Raw genomic sequence first — 10248 nt, 5'->3', positions numbered from 1 at the left:
ATTTCAGAGACAGCCCCTGTTCCCTTACTAGGGTACACACTTGGAGACTGAGCTGCCATGAGCTACATCTGTTCAGGGGTTCTTGGTTCTTGCACAGTCCTTGGTTGGAGTAGCAATCTTCTATCCCACGTATCCCACTGTTCTCAGAATCTATTTACCTTGATTTTATCAGTACATTCTGTTACAGTTTCATACTGTATCTATAAATACCCCTATGCTATCTTTTTTAATATAGGAGTGCGTTCTTTCACTGACTGTAGACAAATGACATATCATGCTGGAAATAGCCATTGATGATATGAATAAGTAGCATATATAATGCCACAATCCACCTTTCAGTGAGAATGATGAACCTGAAATTAAAGCCAGAATTATAAATTAATAGAATCAATGGCATTGAGAAGAGAGAGAGAGAGAGAGAGAGAGAGAGAGAGAGATAAAGACTTTGAATTCTATGCTGATAAACTGAGTTAAATGTTGGAATCTGGATACTGATAATTCATCCTGCACAGCATTTAGAATAATAATGACACAACTGAAGAGAGAAAATTAATTTAAATCTTCTTTCTAGAACTTTAATCCTACATTACTCTCTGGGAACTTGCTTTATGTTTACTTTTGTCTCCAAATTTATGGTTTTGTTTTGAACTTGTGAATTTACACCATGTTGCAAGGGGAAGACAGGCAGATGTTGGAATACAGGAACCTCAGAAAGAGATGACACTGGCATATTGGTGTGGTGACTTTTCTTCACCTTTTTTGCCTGTTAGAAGAAAAAAAAAATATGTTTTTGACAGAAAGTCTGCTGTTTGGGAGCAAATTAATTTAGTGTGGCTCCTGTAAAAAGCATGTCACCAGGAGATAGGACGATGCCCACCAGCCTCAGTATGTGCTGTAGTTGGATCTAGAGAAAGAAGCCATAAACTTGAAGCACAAGTGTTTTGGTGAAATGAAAAGCTACCTCTTTAAATTATTGTTATGTCACATCTGATGTCAACTAATGTCCCTTGCCTCCTTAGTGTTAGTTATTAGTTTGGACTTCTATTTTCTAAGACAGATTTAAGCCTCCCATCAGATTGTGTCCTCATCTCAAATTGTCTCTTTTTATAAGACTTCCATTATCATGCCTGACCTTGCAAACAAGCTATAATAGAATATTTCCTCAATGACAACAGTAATTAAATTTGTGGAAACGTTGCAATTTCTTGGGTGAAACTCATTTAAATATGAATTTATTGTTCAGGGCAAAACCAACATTATGTTCTACAGTGGCTTGGAAATTTAGTTAACATGATATCTAACAACTTTCTCCAAGAACAGACAAATTGCTCCATGCTGAACAAAAAGAGGGATGGCATAAGGTCAGACAAAAGATCCTTGATTTATGTGAATTTCTTTTGAAATGCAAATGACCACAAGGAATCTTTACAAGTGTCCTAGAAAATGTCTCCTGGGTGGCATCATTTGTAGTGAGCAGGCATGGAGTGGGTCAGTATGGTCATGATGGAAAGTCTTGTAGTCTTGGCTTTGGGGATTAACAAGTACCAATCCCCAGAGCACTTGCCAAAGACGCCTCCATAAATCTCTGCATCATTCCTTGACAGGCATTTCCCCCACTGCTGCTTTGACTTGGGTGGTTTACAGCTCTACTTCTTAGGAGGCACCTGGTAAGGGAGCAAGCACAAGACTACAATAGGGAGATAAAACTCTGCTGGGTCACCACCCATTTCAAGTATGAACTGATTGTAAGAGACTGCCTTCCTCATGATTAATTATAATTGTCAACAGTCAAATGAAGTGTTTGTTAAAATGGTCGACAGCAGCAGAAATGTATATGAGCACTAAACTGCACGAATCCTTTCACCTCACGATTTTTATTCCAGCATCTTTATGGGGTTTCTGTATCCCAATTAGTGTTTAGGGATAAATTCTCATAATTATGGTTCTGACTTTACCATGAGATGGATGTATATTTCTGAAAGAATGTGATGAATTTGCTATGAAGAGCGAAGACCTGTCGTAATATAAATGCTTAGGTTGACAGAGACTCTGTTAACATTTGGATCGTGTCACTATAAACAAGTGTAAGGAACTGAGTTTAAATCTCTGGCACTCACATAAGAAGCAAGTGTGGATACATGTGGCTACAACACTACTAGTGTCAGGAGACAGAGACAGACAAGCATGAAGCTATCTTGTAGTAGTGAGCTTTGGGCTCATCAAGTAAACCTGTATCAAAGGAAGTATGCAAAACATGACTCAGAAAAGACATCCTTTGTCCTTCTTTGGCTCTTGCATGTGAGGGAATAGGAATATATGTTAGTAATCATGCATATAACACATATATGCATATGCATGAATATATGTGCACACACACCATTCACACACAACAAGCAAACTAGAACACAATACACGATCAGTGGGATTGATAACATGTAACAAGACCAGAGCATCAAAATACACACTACTTCATAGCATACCACTCACAGAAACATTCTCAATAGAATCTGAAGCTAGACACAATGATGGCCTAAGACCCAGCTATAGATTACGGAGATGAATACTTGGAAACATCTTCCACCTGTTCAAAATGTGTAATAGAACACTTAGTTAAAGTTTTGGGGGAGAAATTTCCAAGGTCATTATTCCAACGTTGCAATTTTAGGGATAAGGAAATAAAATCCAGGGGTGTCCTTGAGAGAGGAGCCAGTCATGTTTGCTATACTGCAGACCAGTGATCAGTGAATACTGTTTTGGAGTTAACAAGCAACCTGATCTCGCACTTGATTTTATTCTGATTCCTGTGGCTTTTCCTGTTTTAGACACACGCCCACATTTTTTTTTTTTTTAAATATGTATTTTGGATTTTTGTCTTTGGTATAAAATTATTACTAAAGCAACAGTTATTTGGGGTAGCTAATGGATTTCTAACTCGAAAAAAAGAATCAATCTGCTACTTTTCAAACATTCAGATAAAATTAAAAAAAAAAAAAACACTAAATTATATGATCCCTGAAAAAGCATGGCGTCGACATCAAGTCTAATGTAAAAGCGTTTCTGGAGATGGGCAAATGTAATTTTATTTCTCATCTGGAGCCATGGTATCTCATGGGGGAAAAAAAGGAACAGGAGTCTGACAAACAAGGTTAGTGATCCCTTCATGTGTTTTTCGGATGGTGGTGCTGATGGCACCCACGCAGCACAATAAACACCTCCTGCTTCACCTTTCTCCTACCTCAGTTTTCTTTCCTCTCCGTTTGGTTTGTTTTTCCCGACTTCTTCGAATCCTGCTGTGGCAAATTAACAGAGGAACTGCTCACTAGACTGCCTGCTTCAAAGAGTGCCAACACGGTTCTTATCTTCGAAGTGCTCTGCACACGCTCTCCTCCAGGGGAACAATGATTAACAGTGACTCAGTCAACACAGCAGAGCGGAAAGTGGACTTTACTCGGTAGCAGCCTCTGGTTTGGGTGTTTGTTTAGTCTTGTACTCTTGTCGTTTGCTTTTCTCGGAGCCTCAATTTGAGCCATAATGAGTAAGAATTCCTCACTACCGCTCTCACACGTATTACATCCTTTAAAAACGTCTCAAAGCCACCTCAGATTTCACTTCTACTTTTTCTGGCTTGGTGCATAAAAGACTCCTTGCTTTACTCCAGTCTTGCCTCCATGTTTGAAGGTGGCTGTTCTTGGACTGGCTCCTCCATGTTGAAAGGTCATCTAATGTCTGTAATATCTTTCTTTATTATCTAGGTGATTTTTAACAGAAATGAGAGTTCTTTCTCTTGTTTTTCTCAGTACGTCCCCATCCCATTAACTCATTGTAGCAAAGAACACCTGGTACAGCTCATCAGTGTATCTAATTCATTCATTTGTTTCAAGCTATTGGTGTGGATTTTATGTGTGTGCCTTAGTATAAACACAACTTGTGGCAGACTTCCCTCCTTACTGTAAATGACACTTTGTGGGGCCTAGAGAGATGGCTCAGAGGTTAAGGACATTGTTCTTCTAGAGGTCCTGTTTTCAGTTCCCAGCAGACACATGGTGGTTCACAACTGACTACAATGCAATCATCCCTCTTCTGGCCTGCAGGTGTCCATGCAGATAGAGCACACATAAATAAAAATGAATAAGTGTTTTTAAAAGTTTAAAATAAGACATAGTGTAAATTTTTAGAAGGTGTCATTCTTTCAACTTGGTTTAAGGTTTCTAGAACCGGTTTCTCTCTGCCCTTCACCGGTTAGTGTGTGTGTGTTTGTGTGTGCATATGTCTTTATTCCTTTCCATCAATTATCATAATTTTCTCAGGACTAATATTTATGTGAAAAAATTGCTCCCAGTAGCATAATGTAAATTACTTATGGAGAGTCAACAACTGAGGAGTTTCTTTTTTGTTTTTGTTTGTTTGTTTGTTTTTTAAAGCAGGACATGGAAAAATAAAACAAAACAAACAAACAAAAAATCTCCTGTGGTGGTGACACAGACGTGAGGCTTGGCTCACACTTTTCCTTATTTTAAAACAGGAAGGCTGTAAAAGGATGAAAGTTAAGCCTTCTTCTCTAAAACCTCATTAAATAAATCAACAGAAGAAGCAACTTAAGTCTTCTCTTTACTGCCATAGGCATTTGTGTAAATCTGCTCCTGTGATAACCTTTACCACCACGTTTTGCAAGAGGCATGCTGAAAAAGAAAATAGTCAGTAAATCTGACTGAATATTCTTGTTTCACTTTTCCACATACACATACACTTAGAGGTATGTAGTATTTCCTCTAACATTTTTTTTCCTCTAACATTTTTATGCTACAGAATTATTTTAAAATTTGAATTACCAAGTATTTGTCTAAATACAAACCAAATAGATTTTAGAGGCGAAGACAGTTCAGTGGTTAAGAGAGCACAGTGCTCTTGCCAAACACCAAGGTTTGGTTCCAAGCATTCCTCTTTGATGTGGGTAAGCAAATGCTTCAGAGGTTCGGAGGGCCTTCTGTTCTTCTGCAGGACCCGGGTTCAGTTTCCCGCATCCACAACTGCCTGTAACTCCAGTTCCAGGAGACCTGACATATCTGTCTGAGTTCCAAGGGCTCTAGCATGCACATGTTGTAAATACATACAGTCCACACACCTATTTATAAAATAAATATTAAACTATGAATAACTATTTAAGAAAGTAAATGAATCAGAGTCCACTGGCAATCACAGAAACAAGCATTAATGCAAACATTGCTATTGTCTTAGTTAAATTATTATGAATGTCTAAAAGACCTATTAATAAAGAAGATGTCTATTATCAGTTTAATCAGGCTTCCCAAACTTCAGGTATATAGTAACAAAATTAAAACAGAAGACCTTACAGGTACAATTCAGTTCTGCAGTTTTAAGATTGACTTTAAAATGCAATCTTTTGGAGTGTATGCTAGAGTCCGAACCCAGACTCTATGTATAGTTTATAAAGCCTTATATATACTGACCAAGAACTCCACAACTAGACTGTACAACAGCCTCATAATGTTATTTTTTAACTTAACCTTCTGTCCCATTCAAATTATCTTTGTATGTATATATATTTCTCTACTTTTCTGCACAGATAATTTAACTTTTCATTAAGTAGATCTAAAATTCTAATTAGCATTTCTTTAGACTGCTAATTCAGTATATAACAACTTGGGCAGTAGTAAAAAAAAAAAAAAACAAAAACAAATTCATTTTAAATTTGTTTAAACAGCTCATGTTTTTATTGTTTCTCTCAGGCTGTCGAAAAACAATGACATACATTAGTGTCTTTGACCAAAAGAAATTTGTTCTTTCAAAATTCAAGAGATTAGAAAGTCCCAGAGAAATGTTTGGTAGAACCATGATTCCCTAAGATTCTCTAATATGGATGTTTCCTTTCTCTGTCAGGATCTGATAGTGTCTGGTGTTCTTTAGGTTGTGCAGCTTAGAGCCAGTCTTGCCACATCTTCATATTATTTACTCGTCTTTGTGATTTCTGTTTCTCTGCATCAAAACTTCTATATTCTGTGATTACTGCCTTATGGCTCATCAGAATCTAATATGAGGTCAAGCTGATTGAACTAAAAGTACACCTTTAAATGGCATTATTTCGAAGTTATTAGTGGATTTGATTTGGGGGAGACACTGTACAATCCAAAACAGAAACATATGTTGGTCATTCATTTGAAATCACTCAGTTAGCTACTGCAGATTTATGTATTAGTTTCCAAAAGCAAAGATGTCTGCAGGAGGTGGAAACGTGTGATAATATAGAGGGTAACAAGTACTCTCCAAGTGTCAATGGGGAGGTGAAGAAAAACATGTTTTCTTTTGACAATGAAACATAAGACAGTATAAAATTTGAGTCCAGACAGAAGATTATGGTGCTTCCATTTGTTTGGAAAGTCGATGCTCTACCCGTCTAGGTTCTTGAGAGTAGGTGATACATAGGACTCCTCAGCTAAAACATAACAGCAAAACAAGACAAATACACAAAGAAAAAAAATTGTGGCTTGAGATCTAAGGATTGTTAGATTATCTCAGTACAATGTCCTTTCTCATTGTATTTGATAAGAAAATGATTCTTGGGTCCAGAAAACATATTTTTCCTTCTCTCTCTTTCTCTCTCTGTCTCTCTCTGTGTGTCTCTGTCTCTCTCTCTCTCTCTCTCTTTCCATACTTTAAGCCCTTGGGAAAATGATGTGGAAATTAAGTGGGATTAGGAAGAAAAGCTCTGAAGATAATTCTTCTCTTGTCTGTTCAGAATGCTATTGAACAAAATATCAGAAATAGGAAGACTTTTAAATGACAACACTTTTTTTTTCTCCTGTTCTCCTAGGAGAATCCAAAAGGCCAAGTATCAGCACATGATTCCTGAGTCACATACACTTCTTACAGTGTCCTCACCTGCTAGACTGTGCAAGTTTTCCTCTACAGTCTTTTATATAAGGACATTAATCTCAATATTGAGGACTCTGTCTTCATGACACAGTCACCACCCCAAAGTTTCACCATCTGACTGTGAGCATCATGTAGGATGCATTTCTAGGGGACATTGGCACACCAAATGTGACTGCTCTTTAGAAATGTGATGAAAGTTTTATTTTTATTTTTAATTATATACATATTAATGTTAAGAAACATTGCTGCATAATAATCAGGCCTAACCTATATGATACAGAGGCTTTCTTGGGAGTCTTGATGAATTTCATCTACAAATTTTGATACTTAGAGTTTCTTCTGTTTGCACTTTTGCTAGTTCTACTCTTTATTACAGAATTAATACTATACTCTCAAGTAAATGGAATATTAATGTCACTAACACATGGATTCTGAGAATTTTATTAGATTGGTACAAATAGCTTTGTAGTTGTTACCATGCATTTTATTTCAAACTTAGGTATTAATGCAATTTAATTATAGCATAGTAGTTACAGCCTAAAGTCTTTGAAGAAGAGTAAGATGCTCTGAAATAGATGTAAACAACCATTTTTTTTTTAGATGGATTCATCCCATCTTGCAGTCTCAATTTTTCAGTAGGGTTTGGTAATCTAATCAAAGGGAGAATAACCAGAGTCTGTAAAACAATGACATGAGACAGAATCCCAAAGGATGTTGTATTTACTTGTTTCATTGTTGTAACACAACCCTGGCTAAAACAATATAAGGAAGAGTTTATTTTGCATCCAAGTTAAGAAAGGGTATCACAGTGGCAGAAGCTTGAGACACTTGGCCACATTTCATCAGCAGCAATGCAGCAAAGGTCAATGAATGCAGGCACCATTATACCAAGTCTAAGACTTGAGATTATGAAAAGATACCACCTAAACTCAGTATGTGTTTCTGCAACTCAATCATCCCAGTTGAGAAAGTCCCTCACAGATATGCCCAAAGGTTTATCTCCCAGTTGATTGTAGATTTCATCAGGATGATAGTAAATACAAACTTTCAGAGGCTGAAGAGAGAAGTGCTGCTCGTCCACTGGCCAGGACACAATCATACACTTTAACTTACACACAGGTGAAGCTAGGGTTATTCATCTCTGTGTATGTGATGAGATATGATTCTTGACTCACAAAATAACTGTCGTATCAACATAAGTTCATTATAATACTCCAGACTCGCACCACCAGTAAAGCTTTTAAATGTAATCCCTACGCTGAAGCTGTCCTCACTAGCTTTGTTTAACTGTTTAATGGTTAACCTGATTTCAAAAGAGGCAGAAATAAGATGACAGTGCAGGTCTGCCTTTAGATCTGATTTCAAGCTCTAGTTTTGATCTACCCTGCTCTGCTGTTCCACCATTCAAACCACGTTTGTTATCCCTGCTCTTTGCAGAAACAATGGACTGGAAATGTTCCTTCAGCATTAGTTTAGAGAAGACTAAAGTTTCCCTAATGATCAGTAAACAGCTTGCATATGAGCACTGTGAATTTTTATCTGGAAATCTTTAAAATAAAATAGTTTTTCATCTCTTTTTGATTGTTCAGTCATGATTCCAAACAGAGGCTGGAAAATAGACTATCAGAAATTCTGTAAATGTTCCTTCAGCTTTATCACGTGACGGCCTTTGAATGTGTTCTTTTGGCGGGTAGTAGAGATGAGAGAAACAATATAAAAGGTAAGTAACAACCTGGAATGAAGCCAGCTGTACAGACATATGACAAAAACTGCAACAATAAAACACAACCCCCTTCGTCGCTCATTATGCTATATAATTTTCACTGACCTTGACTACATCAATTATACCCCAAACACTAATGTTTGTCATATAACTGCAGAAAAAAATCTTAATGAGTGATTTTAGAAAAAAATGAGAAATTAAAGGATAGAGATATCATGAGATGTTTTACAGATTGATGGAAAGCATAGAAGGATTTAGACAATATATCACATATTAGATACTGAATAAATTATACTTTAATTCATTATCAATATAAAATTGGAGCTACTTACTGAAAACTAAAAAGGAAACAAGGCAGGGAGACAGAGACTTACCCATTTTGCATCAAAGTCAAACTGCACTGATATTAATTATTTTAAATATTTGCTTCTCTATTAGTTTTTATGTCCATATTAGTACCAAATTGAAAAGCTAAAGTTACTCAAAGAACAAATCACTTCCTATTCTTTTCTTTTAAAGTAATGCATTCATTTTTAAGAATTGCTTAAGAAGAAGGGTTTTCATGTTGTTTGCGTGTGTATGTGTGTGAGTGTGTGTGCTTGTGTGCACTCCCCTTCCTGAGTGTGAGTGTTTCAAGCAGGGAGTATATGGTGGTGAAGGAGTAACTTCAATATCAGTGTTCACTTTTCTCCTTGTCAGAGACAAGATCTCCTTACTTCTCACTACCTTCACCAGGCTATATGTCTTGCAAAGCTTTGGGGGTTTATTCTGCCTTCACCTTTCATCCCTTAAGGAAAAGAATGAATAGCTACAGATACAATTTTATACAAAAATACATTGCTGAAATTTTCAGCATGAATCTAACAATAAAAACATTAGAAATATTTCTTATTTTGAGTAAGAAATTCAGTTATTTCACAGAAAGGCAAAATTAATCAGGCAGAAATTAGATATTTTGGATACTGGAGAGGAAGCAGAATCTGAGCTCACACTGGTTGGTTCTTCTCTGATAGAACCACATAGACAGGTCAATTGTATCACACGCACCCTTGGACGAATGCCAATATATTATCATAAGGAAGGAAATGCATCACATTCTTAATGTGAAGGATCCATTATCACACATCTTTGAATGGCAACTCATGAGCAGATCTGTCCTTAAATCTTTGAAACGCTTTTTTTTTTTCTTAAAAAAATAAAATTTTGGTTGGGATTCAAAATAAGGTTTCCCTTTAGGATTGCAGTGTGTGCATCTAAAATATGATGACGTGAAGGCCAGATTGGAGAAGACAGATTTGAAATAAGTTGGCAAAGAATCAAAAAGATTTCCATGGTTTTGTGATATTGCACTATAAAAACAGCAAAGAAAGTGTATCATTATTTATCTTTTAGACACTCTTACCGAAATGGGAAGCTGAGATCTCAGGAAGAAAACAATAAAGAAAACCATTGCACACATTGCCCTAGCCTCTCATGGTCAAGGGCTAAAACTTTAGCTTTGGAGTTTTTGTAACTCTAATGGTGGGTATCTTTAAATCTGTTATAAAGATATTAGCCCAAACAAAGCAGGAGTCACTGTCTTGCCACAAAGAAAGAAAGAAAGAAAGAAAGAAAGAAAGAAAGAAAGAAAGAAA

At 36.5% G+C, this 10248-nt stretch overlaps 1 long non-coding RNA gene across 1 annotated transcript; it reads right to left on the bottom strand.

Moving 5' to 3' along the window:
- Positions 1 to 549: 549 nt before the first annotated feature.
- LOC129684623 (uncharacterized) lies at positions 550 to 3358 on the bottom strand. Its single transcript, XR_008721367.1, has 2 exons — positions 3236 to 3358; positions 550 to 763 (listed from the first exon to the last, which is right to left on the bottom strand). It is a non-coding gene; the product is annotated as an uncharacterized LOC129684623 (long non-coding RNA).
- Positions 3359 to 10248: the final 6890 nt, after the last annotated feature.

The sequence above is a fragment of the Psammomys obesus genome, unplaced genomic scaffold (assembly GCF_907164565.1).
Source record: "Psammomys obesus unplaced genomic scaffold, mPsaObe1.curated_primary_1811, whole genome shotgun sequence".
NCBI lineage: Eukaryota > Metazoa > Chordata > Mammalia > Rodentia > Muridae > Psammomys > Psammomys obesus.
The sequence above is the reverse complement of the archived record's forward strand: the minus strand, read 5'-3'. Positions and strand labels throughout refer to the sequence as shown.